Source organism: Felis catus, chromosome A3, assembly GCF_018350175.1.
Source record: "Felis catus isolate Fca126 chromosome A3, F.catus_Fca126_mat1.0, whole genome shotgun sequence".
In the NCBI taxonomy this organism is placed as follows: domain Eukaryota; kingdom Metazoa; phylum Chordata; class Mammalia; order Carnivora; family Felidae; genus Felis; species Felis catus.
Window position 1 is genome coordinate 77314888 of NC_058370.1, and position 23511 is coordinate 77338398.

Here is a 23511-nt window from a genome sequence, read left to right on the forward strand (position 1 = left end):
ACTCTGTTCTCTCTACTTAAGAGTCTCTTATGGTTTGCCTCCCTCTCTGTTTTTATCTTATTTTTCTTTCCCTTCCCTTCTGATCATTTGTTAAGTTTCTCAAATTCCATATATGAGTGAAATCGTATACCTTTTCTCTGACTGATTTATTTCACTTAGCATAATACCCTCCAGTTCCATCAGCTCAGATCATGATCTCATGGTTAGTGAGCTCAAGCCCACTTCAAGCTCTGAGCTGACAGTGCAGAGCCTGCTTGGGATTCTCTCTCTCTCTCTCTCTCTCTCTCTGCCCCTTTCCCATGCACATGTGTATTTACTCTCCTCTCTCTCTCAAAGTAAATACACCATGAACTCTGGTTCATGGAGTTCATTATCAAGTGGGAAGAGACAGTCACATCAGGAATAGAAGTGTGGTAAAGGCTGTGAGAGTGTGTGCAAGACTCCACACAATGCCACATTCTTCTGCTTTTCCCTGTTATTCCCTCTGGTCCAAATGACATTCCACTTTAAATTTTAAAACACTACTCATCCTGTGTTATATCCGGTATTTGAATGTCCTTAATTCTTGCCCCACCCTTCCGGGAAGAAGCACTACTTTCTTGGCTTTCTTGGTACTAACAGTAACCTTTCTGTGTATTCTACATTATCGATATTATCACACTTATCCTAATCACTTGTTTACATTCCTCCTTCCCTGTGAGAGTCCTTGAAGCCGGGATCATTTCTTATTAATTTTATATTACTGGTGCCTAGGACAGGGTCTAGAAAATAGCACATTTCTATATACATTTGAACTGAACAAATTCCATCAGGACAAACCAGGGAATATTTATACAAAGAATGATACTGGGGAAGGAAGAGGGAGAAATATGCCCCACATATACAGAGGCACAAAAATACGGGAAATCAGAATTGGGGCAGGGTGGGGACAAGGATTCGGGGTTGCAGTGTTTCATAAGCATGTGGTGGGTGATGGGAGGGAGCCATAAGAATGTAGGGAATAAGATTGCTGAAGAAGGTTGGGCGGGTAGTAAAGGTTTTCATAAAGCAACATTCTGAGAGAAAACCTAATTCAAGGCCATGGTCCTGAATTTTTAAAGAATATAGAGCCCTTTGAAATTTGAAAGCATCCATAGACACAATCCACAGAAAATAAGCAATTTGTATGCACAACTACTATCACTATTTTGGGGGCCTTGAAATACCCAAAACTCTCCCAAGGAACCCTGAAAAAAAATGTTTGTTTGGCTTTTGCTTTCTCACTCATTGAGATGCATCACTTTTAAGCATCATTTACTAACGACTGAGTTGTCTCACCACTGAGACTTTCCCCCCACATATCACCTGCCCATTAGAATATCAGAAACCTATGTATATGTGAGCTTAGCAGAAAGGAGGAAGAAGCCGCACAGTCTGGGCTAAGGCCTGAAGTGATCATGCCAAGGGAGTTCTTGTAGGTCAGCTCGTCACAATGGAACACCATAGAGAAGGTTGAAACCCAAATCTTATTGTGATAAGTCTTAGGTATCTTTGTGGAGTGTCCCAGCGACTCAGTTTTCTAAGAAATGACTAATCCATAAGAATGCCATCCTGAATCGAATTCTAAAGTTTGTCCCGTCCTGCACTCTATCTCCAATACCATGAATGGGTTGTGGGAAGGTATGGCTGGGTATGAAAACAGAATATGGCACTAAACTTGGAAACTGATGGATGTTTTCTGTTTAAGCCTCACATCCCTCCATCTCCTGCTGTGTATCTATTTTTCATAATATTATGTAAACTTTTCATGAGACCAGTTATTGTTTATCCCTACACTGTATCTTAGATTAAGATCTTTTATAAGCTAAAGAATTCTCTGAGGCAAGAGTAGTTATGCAGAAATATTAAATAGAATATCATTCCATGCAGGGGTTCCTGGGTATAGAAAGTGTGGAATGTTCTTTTCTGAGATTTTTATGTTTTCTTCCAAAAGTTTCTCCCATTATGAAGCTCATTATTATAGAGGCTTTCAAGCACAGACTCTTTGGGGTCCTGAGATTGAGGAAATAATGCAAGCCAGGTTTCTTTATGATTTCTCAATTTTTGTAGAGCAGAGAGAATTAGTCTCCATACATTATAGAAACATGTAGTAAATTCATGAATTCGATGAAAAATAATTCAAAACAATGAGTTTATTCATTCAACAAACTTTCAATACCATGTTGATGCTGCAAACACACACATGGTTTACATTAAATAAATATTGAGTGATTGTAGTTGGGAAACAAGGAAAGTGGGGGAGGGACTTAGTAGATTTTCCTATAAGAGCAGAAAACAATAGAAGAAAAAGAGAAAGGGAAGTGGTTTTGTTTGTGGTAGTCTGTGAGTGGTTCTGATTTGTAAGACTTTATTGGGAACCCTGATAAGACCCTGAGAAAAAAGACTGATCTAGTTAAGTAAAGGGAGAAATAATCTTTATTCACCCAATTTAGGCTGGAATAGGTGGAAAGAGCCTTTAAATTATGAATTTTGCAGCAACAAAACTTACTGAGGCAGTTTCTTAAAGCCCTGGAGAAATTATTATGGTTTTCATCTTTAGGTCGGCACCGGCTTTGAATAGCAGCCTCGGAGAGTTTGAAGCTTCCTCTCTGTACTCCCGTTCCCCCCTCTAGCCATCCAGTGTTGGAAACCCTTTCATTTCAGAGACCAATTGAGTGTGTTTGCCAAGGAGAAAGTTTTCACTAGACTCACTTCTCTATTTTCTTTCTGACGCAGAAAGCTGGAGTCAGACCTCTGGCCAATAGGAGGGCATTGACAAATCCCTATACTGGCCAGGACATAAAATATTTATACTCAGAGAAAGCTAGACTAAGTAGTCTGCAGAGTATTTTGCAGTATCGAAGCCAAACACCCCCCCCTTAAAGAGCAGAGCATGTTCACAAAACTCCTCTTTTAGATTGAAAAGTAAAGTATGATTTCCATAGTAGAGGATCGCTTGATGTTCCTTTGAGTGATACACACCATGGACCTTCTTAAATCACAGTTTGCCTGATTGAAGTGAGGGGAAATTGGCGGATTCTTTTTGGAGTTATTTATTTACTTGCTTATTCTTGCCATTATCAAAGACATCAATTTCTGGATGGGTGGGGTAGGTTTCAAGGAGTACGCAAGATTTCCCTTCCTGGAGATGAGTCATACAACCCCTGACCTAGTTGGTGGCCTTGGGTGGGGGTTTTGAGCAGGGCCTCTTGTCTCACCGCCTCGACATTATTTGGAATTGTGGAAAGAGGAGACGAGCTTTGATGTTGAAGACACTCAAAGGAAAGCAAAGGACAAGGGGAAAAGCGCAGCGAGTGTAGCACCGCTGACCCTAGACAAGACTTGGCTGGTCCTCCTGGCCCCGCCTCAGAGCCACGGCCTCTCCATCAGCAGCAAGGGGCAGAGAGGGCTTTCCTTTTAGTTGAAAGCAGAGGGTGAGCTGAGCAGGCAGTTCAGAGGGTCATTAGAAAGCATCAAAGGAGGCAGCCTCATGATGGTAATAAGACGGCTGTGAGGAAATAAAGTGGGCATTGATCTGCACTATCGAGTGTGACATTTTAACCGAAGCTAAAAGCCAAGAGCAAATCTAGCCCTCTTATTCATCTGCCTGCCTGTTTTAGTAAATTGTCTTCCCCCTCCCCCCAAACCACTGGCCTCAGAGGTCACTTCATATTAGCTGGCTTGTTAATACTGAGGCAATCAATACTTAATCAACAAGTAATGGGATTTTGCAGTCATCCTGTATGATCTTTCAATAAAGCCCCGAATCCATCTCGGCCCATTCCAAGCCTGACGAAAGGTGTGCGGTTGCAGCAGACCCTGGATTTGATGGTCTGATGCTCTTCGGCTGATCTGCATCTTATTAAGACACCAGGCAGCCACCGTCCTTCACCCCTTTGTTTCCTGATCCCCACAGAGCACAGCGTGGCACAGAATCCAGGCATCTGAGATTTTACATGCATCAGTAGGAAAACTCAGATGTCTTTACTGCATAAGGTTGAAGACTCTTTGGTAGCATTATACAATTAAAAAATGAATAAATAAAGGCCTGGAGAGGGGAAAGAAGCAGCAAATAGGGGAATTTAAAAAGGCGGGGGAGGGGGGGAATGGCTGATTTAATATATGATATCAGGCCAGGGAACTGGAATCCCCACATGTCCCAATTATTGAACTCTGGGCTGCTCAAGATATCCTCTGAATTGGCTCAGTGAATGATGAGGGGAAGGACACAGAGCTTGGCATTGGCTCTGGACACCCAAAGGGGGTTCTGAAGGAGCCACCTGGGTACTACACTATGGCGAGAAATTGGTTTTGTGACACAGGACTTGGTTTTCAGTCCCTTGGTATCTTGATGAATATAGGTGTTTTGTCCACTTGTAATACTGTAGTAGCCTTCTGTAGACGCTTAAAGGGGTCTCACCTTGCTGCAGTCCTCACAGGATCCTCCAAAACAGGTTTTTCTTTGATGCATTAGCCACTTGCCATTGTCTTACCTTTCAGGCTCAGAAAATAGATCTTGACAGTGTCTGACTCAATGGTACCAATTTATGCTAATAAAGGTCAGTGAGTGATGAATAAAACTGGGATGCTCATTTATTATAACTTTCAAGCAGATAACCTCTCAGATAAATGGGGCAGACACAAGGGTCTCACCAACATATCCTTTCACATCAGAAAAGAAGCTATGCTATTAGATGATTGATTGGCAATCACAGAATTAGATCAAGGGGAATTAGGGGATGATATGAACATAAAATGACAACAAGATCTAGCAACATGATCCATGCAACTCTACAATCGGCTAGGCCAGCTATTCTGCATTTATGACCAAACTTTCCATCTGTGAATACTTCACCCATTATGTGTACTATTTCACGGCCTCCTAATAAAATCAGTATCATCAGTATCCCCATTGTACAGATGAATAGATTGAAACTTTGAACGTGGTTGAATTGCACACCCAAGGTCATATAGGTCATATAGCCAGCATATAGGGAAGTAGAGATCCGAACCCACACAGCCTGACCCCAGAGCAGTGATATAAACTACTAAGCCATATTGCCCTGGCTCTGCCATTTACTAGCTTCATGACTTTGAACATGGCCCTGAAAAGAGTTAAGACCTAGTTTCTCTAAACAACACACTGGGAATACTAATCATGCCTGTTTCATTGGGTTGAGGATCAAATGAGTTAGGCCATTATAGCCCTCAGTATAGAGTTTGGCTTCAAGTAAACACGCACAAAATGTTAGCAATATTATGATGCCATTATATTCATGGCCATATATATATATATATATATACACATATATGGCATTATATTCATGGAAGCTTGGTACGTTGTCTTCCCTCTTCCACTCTGCTTCTGCTTCTGCTTGGATGGGCTTGGCCAATATGTCCCTCTGGATCACTTCTTTATTTAGGGCAAAAGCTGACCTACCATTCCTCTAAATGGCACAGTCTTCCTTTAGCTATGTCTGTGACCTCCATAGTGGAATAATATCTTCTGGGAGGCATAGGAGCTATTCTACCACTTTTTGGCTCATACTTTATCTCGTGGAGGTAAAACAGATTTCCAGGTACTCTGATGGAAGCTGTGAGGAGCAGGGTGCCAGCTAAAAAAACTCATGGTTTTCCTTTTATATTATCTGTGGCTGCTAGGAGGATGCACAACATCCAAGATCTATTTTCAAGAAAGTCACTAAATTTGCATTAAAAATAGTTTTGAGGATCCTAGCAGCTAGGGTAAAATGAGAAACTGAAACATATTGTTTCCTTTATCCTACTTGGTTTAACTGTTTTTAAGACAGACAAAAATGTTCCTTAATTCGAAACTTTTCTTTTAACAGTTCATTTCCTTTTAAAGACTATCTTTCCTAATAACAGAAACAATTCATGTTCACCTTTTAAAATTCAAACCGTATAAAATTTCCAAAATGAAAAGAGAAAGTTTTTGGTGACATAACTCCTTAGCTGATCTTCTTGACCTCAGCCACTGGCGTTTTCCATCACCAGCTTGGTTGGATTGCTCTTCCTTACATGCCGTGCCCATCAGGCCCCTCAGCTGCTAAATGGCTTTTCACAGCTACCTAATCACTGCTGCATAAAGCTTCACCCGCCCCATTTCTCCAGCCCAATGCCGCTGCCACACCTCACCTCTCTAGCACAAATGCCACAACATCGTTTGAGTCGTGCAGACTTTTGTTGGAGTTGTGTTCACCTCCCTTGGTACTTTCTTCCAGTTGTTAGGACCACAGGGATGTCCTTACCTTAGTCTCAGTAACCCACACCTGAGTTGAAGGGCTTTTCTCCATGAAATTGGTCCTGAAACTTCAATCCTGTTGATCCTGTTTTCTGAACCTCTCCTGCAGTAACAGTCTGTACTCCATGATTGGCCAAATTATGTCCTCCGTATTTTCTGTTCTGTTTCCCACACCCGCATCTTATCTCCCCTGCTAGGTCACAATTTCCCTTGTGGAGGGATCCAGTCTTAGACTTCTTCTATCAAGTTTGTATGAAAGCATTAAGAGTATGGCAGGATTTTAATATATACATGTTGATTAAAATGATTGTATTTAGGCAATTTGTTACCATGATAATAATATTAAAACATTATGAGTATCCTCATCATTATTAAAAGCTATAATAATACATATTTTATCATCCAAAATATAATAATTGGTGAATTATTATTGACCAATCAATCTACCAGCCAAAGGGTTGATGTGTATTTTCTAATGTAATCCTCATAAAGTGATCTGGGCTAGGTATAATAGCTTTTACTTTGTAGCTGAGAAATTTGAGTTTCTAATAATTTCAGCAACATGGTCAAGACTGCAGAGGTGGGGAATGGTGGGCTTGGGATTTGAAAACAGGTTTCTTTGATTCTTATTTATGCACACTACACCATATGTATCTGTTTGCAAATGTTCTTTCCTTTTTTTTTTTTTTCCCTTTGGAAATTGACCCCGTTTGTGAAACTGACCAAAAGAACTTTCTTTGAGTGAAAGGATTTCTACCTTTTACCCTCAACCCATGCAATGTTTGTTGCCCCAGCCAACCTCGGCCTTGTAAGGCTATCCACCTGCCCACCTCCCTCTGACACTCAACGGCATACTTTCTTCTTCCTATTTCCCGGTCATTTGCTCATTTGATAAAACTGAACATTTAGTTCAGAGCCTTAGAAGACACTTCAGAAGGAACACTTCTCGTGCCATCAACCATGGCTCACTTTTCTTTTGGAAAACAGAAGCATCAACACAAGAATAGATAAGTGACTTTGAACTAGTTCCCTGAAATTCCTAGAGGAACCTCTCAGAAAAGGGCAGCTTATTTTGGCTTTACTCTATTGCTTTACAATTGCGGAATGTGTGCATCACGTTCGGAAAGGGATTCTGGTAAAGAGAAATTTTGTGAGCCCTACTTGAGATGATAACATTTTTTTTAAATGACTAAACTTCATCTTTAGAGCAGTTTTAGGAATCGCAAAGTGGAGAGAAAGGTAAAATACAGATCTCCCATATACCCCCTACTCTTGCATGTGCATGGCGTCTCCCATTACCTGAGTCCCACACCACAGTGGAAGGGTTATTACACTGGATGAACAACACTAACACATCATTATCACCCAAAGTCCATAGTTTACATTAGGGTTCACTCTGTGTTGAATATTCCATTTGATAAATGCATAAATTGTATGTATCCACCATTATGGTATCATACAGAAGAGTTTCATTCTCTTAAAGCTCCTCTGTGCACTGCCTATTCATCTATCCCCCCTCCTAACCCCTGGCAGCCATTAATCTTCTTATCGTTTCCAAGGTTTTGCCTTTTCTGGAATGTCATATAGTTGGAATCACGTACTATATAGTCTTTCAGATTGGCTTCTTTGACAGTAATATGCATGTAAGTTTCTTCCATGCCTTTTCACTGCTTGATAGCTCATTTCTTTTTAGCGCTAATAATATTACATTATCTGTGTGTACCACAATGTATTTATCCACTCATTGATGGAGGATATCTTGGTTGCTTCCAAGTTTTGGCAACTATGAATAAAGTTGCTATAAGCATCCACGTGAAGATTTTGTTGTGGACATGTTTTCAGCTCCTTTGGGTAAATACCAAGGAGCATGATTGCTGTATCATATAGTAAGAGTGTGTTTACTTATGTAGTAAACCACCAAACCATTTTCCAAGTAACTATACCATTTTGCATTTCCATCACCAAAGAAGGAGAGTTCCTCCTGTACAGCACGTCCTCAATGGCATTTGATATCAGTGTTCTGGATTTGGGCCATTCTAATAGACATGTAGTGGTTTCTCATTGTTTTAATTTGAAATTCCCTAATGACATCTGATGTTGAACATTTTTCATATGGCTTACTTGCCATCTGTATATCTTCCAGGCTGAGTGGTCTTGGAAGGAGAAAGGTACATGTTCATCACTTCTCATTCAAGGTAGAGTATTGATCTATGAGGTTGACCTTTACTCCTCAATGAATGGGAAATATGAAAAGAATGAACACAGGATAGCTTGTGCCATCTGTGAGGGAAACCCATTGAAATGAAAAGATTCAGTAAGACTTTTATTTTTTAAGTTTACTTATTTATTTATTTTGAGAGAGAGAGACAGAGAGAGCACATGCATGAGAAGGGGAGGGAAAAAGAGAGGGAAAGAGAATCCCAAGCAGGCTCAGAGGTGCCAGCATGGAGTCAGACATAAGGCGTGGACTCAAGGACCAGGAGATCATAACTTGAGCTGAAATCAAGAGTTGGACTCTCAACTGACTGACCTACCCAGGTGCCCTTCAGTAAGCCTTTTATTTATTTATTTTTATTATTATTTCTTAAAGTATATTTATTCATTTTGAGAGAGACAGAGACAGTGTGGGTGGGGGAGGGGCAGAGAGAGAGAGGGAAAAAGAGAAAGAGAGAATCCCAAGGAGGGTCCACCCTGTCAGCACAGAGCCCAAAGTGGGGCTTGAACTCATGAATCGTGAAATCATGACCCAAGCTGAAATCAAGAGTTAGGCGCTTGACCTCAGTGCCCCATGACTTTTAAAAATAGTAACTTTTTTTTTGTTCCAGTTTTGCAAAGGCAATAAAACAACTTGAAAAGTCTATCGTTTCTACTTATTGAAGCTACGAAGCCTCTCCCTTTCTGCAAGCTAACTGTCCCTTTCTGCCCCCTTGCTCATAGAGCATTAGTGTTCCAAGTATTTTCCAGTATGTAAGTAGCTGTTTGGGTTGATGTAAACCTTCAAAATTCAGGAAGTTATATCTCAGAGGGTAAAAAAAGTCATGATTGCATAGAAAAGCTACTCAAAATGCAGCCATAGCAATAAACTACATGCCAAGGAGCTTAGCTGGGGGACCTACTGACTATGTCTGTCCCCTCTCAGCGTTGGCATCAGCATCAGCATCAACAACTTTCTGGCACTGAGGTCCTTCTTACTTCCTGATGGTTCTCCAGCCGGTCCTAATTTGCCTTTTAGTAAACTGGCTCTTCATTCAGACTCAAACCTGCCTCTTACTTCTTGATGTTGAGTTCAGAGGCATCCAAAGACTTGACAGATGTGCTCTAGGAGGCCAGTGATCTTAGAGTCATCGGAGTTCTGGGTCCTCCCGATGCTCTCAATGCAGGGCAACAAGAACCAGTGACTGCAATGGCTTTCCAAAGAAAAGTCAGGCTTACCTCTCATTCTGCCTGGAAAAATACCCAGTTGCCATCTGAAGAAATTGGCCCTGCCTCTTCATTGTGAGGAGAGCTGATGAGCACTAGTTGAGTAGGTCCTTCTAGTCACTAGGTGAAGAAGGTTACAGAAGAGAAATAAAGAAAAATCTCAAGACCACTTAGAGGGAAGGACCCAAAAAACCAGATCTGTGAATGCATTTAGCTTGATTTTTTTTATGACCTAATCTAGAGGTCAGGGCTGACTTTTCTGGCTTTTCAATGACCGTAGGGGAAGTGATTTTGTACTTGCTTTGAGATCCCAATTGTCATGCCAAGAAAAGTTCAAAAGATTTAAAGTGATTGGATATAAAAGGAAAGAATCTATGTGCTGGGTAGCTCCCATTGTATCCCCACCGTGCCCCCTCCCCCCACCCCGCCCTCGCCCTCTACACCTCTCCACTCTGCTCTGGGCAGGGAAATCTCATACGTGGACTATTTCAATACCCTCTGGCTTATAGTTGCTTTTGGCTAACAGGAAGCACCAGCAGGAGGTCTGCAGGTGAGAAGACAGTGGGGTGGGTATTGTTCCTTCAGTTCCCTTCCTGTTGGGTCACTGTGGGTTGACTGTGTTTCTCTAGTGAAGACCCCAGCTCTTGTGAGGCAGTCTTCTCCCCTGTTATGGCCAGGGGTGATAATGGATCCCAACCTATTGCCAGACTCAAAGTACTACACATACTTTTATGTTCCTCATATCCCTGCGCCTTTAATTGCCCCTTTATTAGGCTTTCTTTAATTATCCTATTTGAGTGTGCTATCACTGGCTTTCACTGATACCATATATAATAATACCATATGAGAAGGAGGAAATGCCTGAAGACTCTTCAGATCTAAATAAAAATTCAAAATTTGGAGGGCTTCCTGAAAGAAAAACATATTGTACTCTATTTTACCTTCTAACTTGAGAGGACTCTTTTAAGTGAGCTATGATCATAGTATATGTTTATATTTTGGAAGGGGATGGTGGTAAACTTAGAAATTAGGATGAGCATCACATGTGAAAATAAATGATGCTGTGAATGGCATACTTCTCTAGTGATTATGATAAAGCCCCAACTCTTAATTTGGATAAATTGCTAACAACCCAACTTAGCACACCCATTTGCAGTAATCATTATTTTGCTGACTTGGCTCTATGTCTGGTTTGCATTTCAATAGTGAATGCAAAGCCTATAAGCATTTAAGGGCTTTCTTGCTACATATCTCCCTATTCACAAGGAACCCAGCCCAGAATCAGAATGTCCCAATGCCTGTGCTGTATTTCTGGTAGAACATTAAGAAATTTTGAAGTATGGTTTAACTCTTAAATGCTACCGAGGGTCTTTTGAATCAGTTGCTAAAGCTACTTATAAAGTTCAAAAGACATCATTTCAAACCTAAAACCATTAGCCAACTGCTTTATTGACATAATGAATTCTATTTAGATGGAGCGCTTAACCTCAGCATGCACTCGTTCCTTGGTCTCTCACATGTACAGGAGAAAGGACGTGATGGGTCTGTGCATCAAATGAGTCTAGTCTAATCATTACCTGAATGTCTTTCTGACAATCAGCCAAATTAACAAACTGCATTATAATGATTTTTCCCCCCATTGGCCACTTTTATGAGTTAGGAGATTCCATCAGTTATTCAGAAAAAGAGCCATAATCTTGGCGTTCTGGCCCTAGGTCTATTATTATCCAACCAGTTTGAGTGTCTTTGAATAAGTCATTTAACTTCTCTGGGCTTCAATTTCCTTATTTATAAAGTGGAGCATTTTTTTTCTCACTGAAGTGTTCTGGCCAGGCCCGTCCAAATGGTTCCATTTGGGTTCCATTTCTCTGTAGTGCTGTTACTTTGGTATCTTGACGATGTCTGGAGTTTATCAGGGCATTTATTTGTGTGCCTGGACATCTCAAGGTAGTTGAGAAAGAGACCTATGTATTCTGAACATAGATACTCAGTCCCCAAAACACAGTGATACCCACCTCTGCTCTCTAGAAACCAAACTCATCTGCTGGCTTAATATCAGCTTGACCTTCCAAGTCCATATCTCTGTTCCAGGCCAGCTTTGATTTCATTTTCAGCTGAGTTGTCTATTTTTCTTTGATGTGATAGTTTATAAAGCAAACTTGAAGGGACTCTGAAATTGGTCTGGGCAGTGTTGTTGTAGCAGGGGCCTTGAACTTCAGTGGAAGAAGGCCAATCATACATTCTGCATGTATTTTACCAAAGATGACAGTCCGTAGCTAATGCCTGAGAGCCTGCATTTCGAAGACACCTTTAACTGAATGCAGCTTAGATGGAGAGAAGGGCAACGGAAAGGCAAATGAACATCTGGCGAGGCCAAGAGTGTGATGAGTTGTATCCAATACCAGGCATGTCCTGATTAAATATTTCATGCTTTCCCCAGCCAGACATCACCTAACTCTCAGCTGTTCTCTTCAGCAGGGATAAATTCACCTTTATGAGAGGATGCACTAGCATGGGGTTAGAACAGCATGTTTAAGAAGTGTTAGGAAAAGTCTGTTTGCATCTGCTCCCATGATCCACCTCCCTTTTCTCCTTCTTCCCTCCTCTCTTTTTCTTTCTCTCTGTTTCTTTCTTCATACCCCAACCCTAGGCTGTCTTGGAGAACAGATTTTACCCAGAAGGATCAGGCTGAAAATATTTTCTTTCCTTCCAGTTCCCATATCCACACTCTTCACAGGTTAAAGGTGGCTACAAGCTGGTTCCTGCTGACTCTGAGACCTTTTTGCATTGGGCCAAGAGCCTGGCTAGACAGAAGACACTGTGCTGTGTGTCTGTGACTTTAGTATTTTTTTTTTCTTTTGCAGAGTTCTTGGCTATGCTGTTAGGTGAATAGACTTCGTGGTTCCTGTATCTTCTGGTGGATTCCTCATCATTAATATGTGGCCTCTTAATCCCATTAGAGCTTTTTTCTTAAACTTCATTTTGTCTTATATTACTATTGCTACCACCTTCTTTTTAGGGAGTATTTACACTGTGTATATATTTTTTCTTTTCTTTCTTTTTAACCTTTTAATGTGACTTTGTTTAGGAGATCTCCTTTATGTAACATAGAACTTTATCTGTTTAACCTAATCTGATAATCTCTATATTTAAAAAAACATTTTTAATGTTTATTTATTTTTGAGAGAGAGACAGCATGAGCAGGGAAGCAACAGAGAGAGAAGCAGGCTGAAGCAGACTGCAGGTTCTGAGCTGTCAGCACAGAGCCTGACGCGGGGCTCGAACTCACACACTGTGAGATCATGACCTGAGCCGAAGTCTGATGCTTAACTGACTGAGCCACCCAGGCTCCCCTAATAACCTCTATATTTTAATGCAGGTGTTTATGTACTTACTGTGCATTTGTACATACCATTTTCATTTACTGTGTTTACTGATATATTTTTGGTTATATCTACCATCATACTTCATTTTTGTTTACTATCCTCCTTTTCTTCATTTTAAACTTCTTTTATTTTTTTTTAAAGTTTATTTATTTACTTTGAAAGAAAGAGAAAACACACCAGCGGTGAGTGGTGGGGAGAAGGAGAGAGAATCCCAAGCAGACTCCGTACTATCAGCACAGAGCCAAATGCAGGGCTCAAACTCCTGAACCGTTGAAATCATGACCTAAGCTGAAATCAAGAGAGGCTTAACCAACTGAGCCACCCAGGTGTCCCTCAACCTTCTTTTAAATTGAAGTTCTTTATACTCCTCTCTAACCATCACCATCTAATTTCTTTGTTGATTTGGAGTATATGCATTACATTTCAATTCACTTAGTTTTTTAACATATTATGTGACTAAATTTTTTAAAATATATCTACAGCAACTCATTTTTTCTACTTTTGTCCTAAATAGTCTAATATTAGCACCATCTAGTTACCACCAAACATTTCCCTCTTCCTGGTTTTATTTTCTGAAGTCATAACTTTGCTTATATGAACTTAAAAATAAGGGCTTGAAAAGGCAACCAATAGAGACTTAAATTATGTGTTCACTTGAATCAATTTCTGTGCTTTTCACAATTTAATTTTACCCCTGAACCTGTCTTTTGGAATGTTTTATTTTATTTTTGAAGAAACATATGTTTATTCATTCTTTTAATGGAGACCTGTGTGGAAAAAAGCACCCTTCATTTTTATGTGTCTCAAAATGTATTTATTTTGTCCATATTTTTGAAAGATAGTATAGCTAGGCATAAAATTCTAGGGTTGACAGTTAATTTCAGTCAGTTCATTGAAACTAAGAATCCATTGTCTTTTGGCTTCTCAAAAGCCTACTGTACAAAAAATCAAAACCAAAACCAAAACATCTATCATCTCCTCTGGGTAACATTACTTATCTTTATGGGAACATTTAAGATTTGTTCATTTAATTATTTATTTATTTATTATTTTATTTATTAACATATGACAGTTCCAACTGCTTAACACCTTTATCATCAGTTGGTATTTTTAATTTTAGTCATTCTAACGGGTGTAGCATATTGTCATTTTAATGTGCATTTTTCTAATGAGTAATGATGAACATCTTTTTATGATTGATTTATTTGTGTTTGTATAAGTACAGTGTTTCTTTTAACTGAAGTGTAGTTGACACACAATGATACATTAGTTTCAAGTGTTCAACATGATGGTTCCATAACTCTATACATTATGCTATGCTCGGAACAAGTGCAGCTACCATCTGTCACCATACACTATGCAATACCACTGACTGTATTCCTTATGCTGTACCGTTTAACCCAATGACATACATTCCATAAGTGGAAGCCTGATTCTCCCACTTCCTTCACCCATTTTTGCACCCCCCCCATCCCTCCCCTCTCTGGCAACCATCAGTTTGTTCTCTGTATTTATGGGTCTGTTTTTGCTTTTATTTGTTTGTTTTGTTTCGCTTTCTAGATTCTACATATAAGAGAAGTCATATAGTGTTTTGTCTTTCTCTGTCTGACTTATTTCACTTAGCCTAATACCATCTAGGTCCATCTGTGTTGTTGCAAGTGACAAGATTTCATTCTTTTCAAAGGTTAAGTAATATCCTATTGTCCATTAGAACATCTTCTTCACCCATTCATCTATTGATGGACTCTTAGGTTGTTTCCATATGTTGGCTTCATAAATATGCTGCAATAAACATAAGGGTGCATATTTCTTTTTAGATTAGTGTTTTTGTTTGCTTTGGGTAAATAGCCAATAGTGGAATTACTGGATCATATATTTTTATTTTTAATTTTTTGAGGAACATCCAGACTGTTTTCCATAGTGGCTGCACCAATTTACATTCCCGCTGAAAATGTACGAGGGTTCCCTTTTCTCCACATCCTTGCCAACACTTGTTATTTCTTGTGTTTTTGATTCTAGTCACTGTGATAGGTGTGAGGTGATATTTCATTAAGGTTTGGATTTGCATTTCTCTGATAGTCAGTGATGTCGATCATCTTCTCATGTATCTGTTAGCTATATGTGTATCTTCTTGAAAAATGTCGATTCATGTCCTTTGCCCATTTTACTCAGATTATTTATTTATTTGTTTATTTTGGTGTTGAGTTGTATGTTCCTTATACTTTTTAGAAATCAACCCCTTATCAGATATATCATTTACAAATGATATATCTAGTAAGGGGGTAGGCTTATTTATTTATTTATGTATTTAAAATAGAAAATATATGTTGAGGCACAAAATTATGGCTCCATCTTTAATGAAAATACTTTTTTAAAAAATTAAGGTGATGTTTAAAAAATTTGAATAGTTCAAAATGCTGAGAAGCAAAAAGAAAATTTAATCCAACCATATAGAAAAGCTATGGTAATATATATTTTGTTTAACTGTGTTAACATCTTTCCAATTTAAGAGATAAACATCTATATCATACTTTAATGACTTCATAGAGAAGCATCTGGACTTTAGCTAGAGGTACTCATTAAAACTTTAGGAAAATCACATACCCACATTGTCTCCCTTTTCTAATATTCTGTTAACTTCTTAAGGGCATGAGGAAAGGACGATGTTATATCCATTTCATAATTTGAGGAAATGGATGGGTAGAATAATAAGTAAACAACAAATGGTTGAATGTATCAGTAAATGAGTAAACAAATGAATAGGTGGTCAGATGAGCAAGAAAATCACAAGTTGCACCCTTCCATTTATTTAGTCATGTCCCCGGTCAGGTGGTGAGAAGTAATGATTCTGTTAAGACCCTTAAGTCTTCTAATAGTTGTCAATGTATTTTAATATAGTGCCAATGTATAAAAGGACTATTTAGGGGCGTCTAGGTATCTCGGTCAGTTAAGCATCCGACTTGGGCTCAGGTCATGATCTCACGGTTCATGGGTTTGAGCCCTGTGTCCAGCTCTGTGCTGACAGCCCAGAACCTGAGCCTGCTTTGGATTCTGTGTCTCCCTCTCTCTGCCCCTCCCACCCCCCCCTCTCTTTCTCTTTCTCTCTCTCAAAAATAAATAAATGTTGAAAACAATTTCAAAAAGTAAATAAAACAGCACTATTTAGAGTATCTTATTGTATAGGAAGTGGCTCTATGGCTGCTTCTCAGATCTCTCTCAGGTCTTGGAATCATTTAGAGGATCATTCAATCTTAGAGAATGAGTAATTTCACATTTTTTCTAGAAAAGAGAGTGAGTCCTCTTGCATGTTTGTTTACCCATTGACTAGAAATGTGTGTGTATATGTATGTGTTTGAAAACATACATGCATATGAAGCACATTATTCACTAGGTACAGGAGATTTGTTCCTTTCTGGAAGTCCATGATGGCTAAGAGACACAGTATTCCCTGCGTCAGGGACCAGCATGCCATGCTCTGAAGATGCAACGTGAATCGACATTAAAATCTTGTTTGAACTTATTAGATCTGCAGTAGAAAAGACCATGTTCCTGCACCAGAAAAATGCACCTTTGTATTTAGCTATGATCTTTGTAACAGAGAGGACCAGGCAAGAGATTCCATGTCATTTGAGACCTATCTCTTATACCAGAAAATAATTTAATGCTCATCAACTGATGGTTGGTTGGTAAAGGCTAACACATTATATTTTGAAAATTATCATCATTTAAAATACAATAGTCAGATTTAATTTCTATCCATTAGAAATGTCTAATAAGTAGTCATGAATCTTAGAATTTCAGGGGCTCTCTAGAGAGCATCTCATTTGATGTTTCATATTCATGCAGGGAAAATGCTATTGTTTTTTATTTCAACGACCATTATTTAATAATACTAACATTTCAGGCACTGCACTAAGCCCTGGTGAACAAAACACAAACCTACTACCTTTAGTAACTTTAGGTTCAGTATTTTATAGATGAGGAATCTGAATGCCTCATGTTATGAAAAGGGTCTTGCCCACAGACATACAGCCAATTGATGACGGAGAAAAGATTAGAACTAACCTACAGATAAATGGTTTGCCATCCACATTATACGAATTCTACATATGTTAACCAATATTAGCGTAAGAAGATTTTTTAAAGTTTATTTATTTATTTTGAGAGAGAGAAAGAAAGAGAGAGAGAGAACAAGCAAGGGAGGGCCAGAGAGGGAGAGAGAGAGAGAATCTGAAGCAGTCTCTGCGTTGACAGCACTGAGTCCGAGGCAAGGCTTAAACTCTCAAACCATGAGATCATGACCTGAGCCTAAACCGAGAGTCCGTCGCTTAATGGATTGAGCCATCCAGATGCCCCAGTGTAATATATTTTTTTTATTTTTTGTGTTTAAAATTTTTTTTCAATACATGAAGTTTATTGTCAAATTGGTTTCCAATTATTAAATGGAGTTCCAGAATATTAAAACAAAAGTACCCAAATGTCCAGCTCTAGTATCATTTATTGTAATGGTAATGGTTACTTCTTTATATTTACTAAATAATTTGCTTCTCATAGGAACCCAATGGAATAGGCTTATTAAACCCATTTTACAGAGGAAAAAACCCTAAGGCACTAAGTTTATAAGTAATTTGTCTTAAATAACAGAGCTTACAATTGGCAAAAGAGGATCTAATATCCTGGCTCTTAACTACTCTGCTATCTGGCCTCTCAGGAGAGTGATCATTGATGTTACAAGGTCAAGAAATACTTTCAAGTCATGAATAAGTAATAAACCTCTCTTTTTTTTTTTTGCTAGCCATTCCCTTGGTTTAAAAATCGTTGAAAAATCAAGAAGAAAAGAGACAAACCAAGACCAGACCCTTAACTGCAGAGAACAAACTGGTGTTTACCAAGGGGGAGGTGGGTGAAGGTATGGGTGAAATAGGTGAAGGGGATTAAGAGTACACTTATCATGATGAGCACTAATGTATAGAATTGTTGAATCACTATACTGTCCACCTGAAACTAATATAACACTGTATGTTAACTACACTGGAATTAAAATAAAACAAACCAGGGCTCCTGGGTGGCTCAGTTGGTTGGGCGTCTGGCTTCAGCTCAGGTCATGATCTCATGGTTCCTGAGTTCGAGCCCCATGTTGAGCTCCGTGCTGACAACTCAGAACCTGGAGCCTGTTTTGGATTCTGTGTCTCTCTCTCTGCCCCTCCCCCCGCTAATGCTGTGTCTCACTCTGTCTTTCAAAAATGAATAGATGTTTAAAAAATTAAAAGAAAATGAAACAAAAACAATCTTTTAAAAATCTATGGTTTAAATTCCTATTAATGAGAAGAACTCATATCGCGATGATGCCCAATAAAAGGCTATCTTTGAATGCAGTAGGTCCCATTTCTCTTCGAAAATGGGTACTTTTTTAACATTTAAAATTTTCAGATTCCTATTTATTCATTTAGCTACTCACACATTTCTTGTTGAACCTATAGTTTTCTGAGTACCTTACAGGTGTTAACAGTCCTCTAGTTTCTAATGTTGGATTAGCATTGGTCTAAAAGAATCAGAAAACCAGAGATGTATTTCTTGATCTATATTTTTTATATCTGTGTTTTAGTTCTTGTTCTCTCTTAAGTGCTCTACTATTTTTCTCTGAAATAAATTTAATAATTTTTACTTCAATTGTTCATATTTTGGAGTAATCCCACCAGGATAGAGACAGGCTCTTAAATCTATAGTAAAACAGAAACATTCCACCAGAAGAGATTTCTTTTCATTTTTAGCTCTCAGATTTATATCTTTTATGAAAATGAGCTTCACACTTCCGCTTGCATACCCTTGCAGCCCTCGTAAGAAGGCGAAGGAAGGAAGGAAAGAATGAAGGAAGGAAGGAAGGAAGGAAGGAAGCTCTCTGGGAAATATGCAAGTACCACACCAAGTACTAGATTGTGCTTTTAGTCCTGAAAATTGAAATTTATAATAGATTAGACCCTTTATGGTTGCAGGTTAAAAACATATTGTCAATTTCTCAAAGAAGAATGTAGATTTTTTTTCAGAGTGACAATACAGTAACACAGGTACTTATACTAATATAACACAGTGTTCAATACCTAGTAGGCAATCAATGCTCTCTTGCTGATTTGATATACTACTATTAATAATATACCATTAAGTGAAAAGCTAATAATTGTTCTTAGCCTGTTTATACCATTTCGATGTTAACAACATCAAGAATTCTAGTCTTTATTCTTTAGGGATGATTAAGGCTGATCACAGAGAGAGCCTTATGACCCTGAGAGTATGATTATCAGCTAGTATATTCTATCTAAACAATTAAACTATTGTATAGTATAGAAAGAAACTGTGTTTCCTAGGCTATCTCACTGCAATATACGAGATAACACTCAAATTTTTTACTTCAAAATTAAGAAGTTTTATGTACTAAATTTGGGAAACACATGCATCCCAAAGCAAGTCTTTGTGTCCCGTTATAAAGCACTCAGTGGTAAGTTTCTTCAAAAAATTGAGAATGATACAAAAGCAAAAGAGTGTTCTATAGAAAAAGCACAAATGTAGGGAAGGATATTGTGGGTAAAGAATGCTAGTTATCCCCCAATAACTATGCTCCCCTAGTCTAAACTACAGACAAAATTCACGGACAATGACTCAAAGGCATTGGAGATTGAACAAAGCAGGTAGATTCTGGTGAGAGATGGCACTATGAAAAAGAGAATGGCATGTTGATTTACCAATTTTTATGGCTTTTACATTACAGTCAAGTCACAGCTGGCACTGACTAAGACTCTAAAATCTCTAATAGAAAACCTTCAGGCTTTTGACACAAAGGAACACAAGAAAAAGCTCGAGGCAAACACAGCAACTGGAAAGTAGGGTTCCATCCCAGAAAGGAGAAAGACAAGGAGAAGGAACTCCAATTTCTGTGCCAAGAATCTGCCCAAATCTCTGGCTTTACTCTGATCCATACCTGGGTAAAATGGATTCCAGCTAAATATTAAAGAATTGAACTGGGATTTGACGTGTAGCTCAAGAGACAGAATTTTTGGCTTGAATCTGACCAACTTAGTTACCTCCTAAGAGAAAGAAAACAACTTGTCTTTCTGGGGTGATATACCAGAATCCAACATCTTTGTAACAAAATATTTACAACATTCAGAATATACTTCAAAATGTTACCCACTTTTTTTTCAACGTTTATTTATTTTTTGGGGGGACAGAGAGAGACAGAGCATGAACGGGGCAGGGGCAGAGAGAGAGGGAGACACAGAATCGGAAACAGGCTCCAGGCTCTGAGCCATCAGCCCAGAGCCCGACGCGGGGCTCGAACTCCCGGACCGCGAGATCATGACCTGGCTGAAGTCGGGCGCTTAACTGCGCCACCCAGGCGCCCCTACCCACTTTTAAGATAAAAGACAATCCATGGAAACCAACCCTTTGATGACCAGGATTCTGGAACAGACAATTATAATTATGCACAATGAAGAAGAAGACAATATGCTTATAATTAATAAAATATGGGATAGCTCAGCAGAGATATGAAAACTTAAAAAGGAACTACACAGAAATTCTAGAGCCGGAAAATTATAATATATGAAAGAAAAATATAATTGGATGGGCTTAGCAGGAGAGTGGAGATAAGTAAGGAGAGTCAATGAAGTGGGAGACAGGTGATTCGAAATCATCAAATCTGAAGAACAGAGAGAACAAAAGATTTAGAAAATAAGAAGTCTCCGGGACAGGTAATGTACAGGCACACCTTGTTTTATTGTACTTTGCTTTATTGAGCTTCACAAATTATTGTGTTTTTTACAAACAAGTTTTGTGGCAACCCTGCGCCAAGCAGGTCTATGGGCGGCACTTTCCCAAAGGTATTTGCTCGCTTCGTGTCTCCGTGTCACATTTTGGTAATTCTTGCAATATTTCAAACTTTTTCATTTGGATTAAATTTGTTATGGCGGTCTGTGATCAGTGATTATGACTTGATGCAAGCTCAGATGATGGTTAGCATTTTTTAGCAATGAAGTACTTTTAATTAAGATATGCACATTTTTTAGACATAATGCTGCTGCACACCTAATAGACCACAGTATGATGTAAACATAACTTTTATATGCACTGGGAAACCAAAAAATTCATCTGACTTTCTGTGTGGTGATACTTGCTTTATTGCAGTGGTCTGGAACCAAACCTGCAACATCTCCAAGGTATGCGTGTAATAACAAAAGATCAAACACCCATCTAATTGGAGCCCCCGGAGGGAAAGAAAGACCTACAAAAACTGTTTGAAGAAATAATGGCTGACAAGTTCCAAGTTTCACAAAACATACATTTTCAGGATCAAGAAGCTTGGAAGATCCCAAGCAGGATAAATACAAAGAAAAAATGTGCACAGGAACATCATAATCACACTACTCTAAAACAAAGATAGGGGCTCCTGGGTGGCTCAGTCGGTTAAGCGCCTGACTCTTGATTTCGGTTCAGGTCATGACCTCATGGTTTCATGAGTTCAAGCCTCACGGTGGGCTGCATGCTGACAGTGTGGAGCCTGCTTCAGATTCTCTCTCTTCCCCTCTCTTTCTGCCCCTCCCCCACTGGATCTCTCCCTCTCTCTCTCTCTCTCACTTAAAAATAAATAAACATTAAAAAAAAAAAAAAAGAAAGGGCAGATGTCTCCACCCCTACCACTGTATATATTTTTTTATAATAAAAAAATAAAAACCTCCAGATTTTCAGCTGGCCGTATGGTTGCCCAAAATAAAACTACATCTCCCAGTCTCCATAACAATCAGGTGTGGCCATGTGACTAAATTGTTGACCAACTGTATCATAGGGCAAGTGAGGCATACAATTCCCAGGACGTGTCCTTAAAGAAAGGAGATGTTCGTCGTTTTCTCCTTCCCTGCCTCCTTGCTGAATGAAGTGTGATGTGGTGTAAATCTTCCACGAGAGCAATGCCCTACATGGCAAAGAAACAACTGAGAAGGAACCCAAGGTTTCCAATGCACAGAGGGCCAGTCTGGCTCTGAATGATCTCATATCAGCCTCACAATGCTGTCTGGGACAGAAATAAATATATCTTTTTATCTTGGAGAAAAATGAAATTTTTATCTGTTGCTTTTGATTTTCTGATCATGCAACTAAACTTACACTACATTAATACAGCTGAAAACATCTTGTATCAATGTCAGGAAACACTTTACACAGGGCAAAAAGCAAAACATGAATAAGTCAGAAGTCTGGCAAAGAGGTAATTAGATTTTTTTTTAATTTCTACTTTAATAAGGTAAGAGGTTATTAGTGGAATCAAAGTGCTATTCTCTTTGGTATTTTTCCCAAGCTTAATGTAAGTAATGCTTTGTTAAATGGCTCAGAGGAGTTTTCAATCAATCAACTTCAAAAAACAAAGGAAGAAAGTCATAAACATAATTGAAGGAGCCTACTGATATTTTCCATTTTCCTCTCATTCTGAGTTTGTTTTAAATTAAAGTCAGTGCTCATTCACTGTCTCTCACCTGTTCTCATATAACTTCTCCCAAAGGTCTTGACTTGCTATGAGGCTTCCCTAAGCCTCTATCTCTTTTCACTAGACAGGAAAGACTCCATTGTTTCTGCATGTCAGAGAAGTGGCTGCGTTTCTCCACTTTGTGCTGGTGTAGAACTGTGTCCCCCCAAGGGATCGTGGATTATGGTTTTCCTCTAAACATCCAATTGGACTGGCCCCATCCTCACAGGATTTTCAGCTCTGCCCCCAACTCTCCCCAGAGTTGAGTGAGATAGCTACCATTTAATGATGTTGCCCTATGAGAAAGAAGGTATCTCTTACATAATTTTTCATTAAAGTTTGTTTTTAAGAGTATAAAAGAGCCAGTATCTTTTTTAAACATCAACAATGATCTATCACCTATCTATCTATCTATCTATCATCTATGTATCTATCTATTTATCTAGTCTGTCTAAACACTTTGTCTAATATATATATATATATATATATATATATATATATATACTTTCTAGAGAAAACGTTTAGGAAACAAACCACTAATTTAAAGCAGGATCTTAAAGTAAAACACTTCATTAGGCCACTGAGGTGGCTGACTACTGGTGAAATGTTCCTCCTGTTTTTTTTATTTTTTTAATGTTTACTTGTTTTTGAGAGAGAGAGAGAGAGAGAGAGAGAGAGCAGGGAAGGGGCAGAGAAAGAGGGAGACACAGAACCTGAAGCAGGTTCTAGGCTCTGAGCTGTCAGCACAGAGACCGACCGGGGGCTCGAACCCAAGAATCGCGAGATCATGACATGAGCCAAGGTCAGATGCTCAACTGACTGAGCCACCTAGAGGCCTCTCTCCTGTTTTTTTTAAATCTTGTGAGTTGCCTCTACTAGGGCTGGCCAGCCAGCTCTCACGTGACTCTCATATGGTT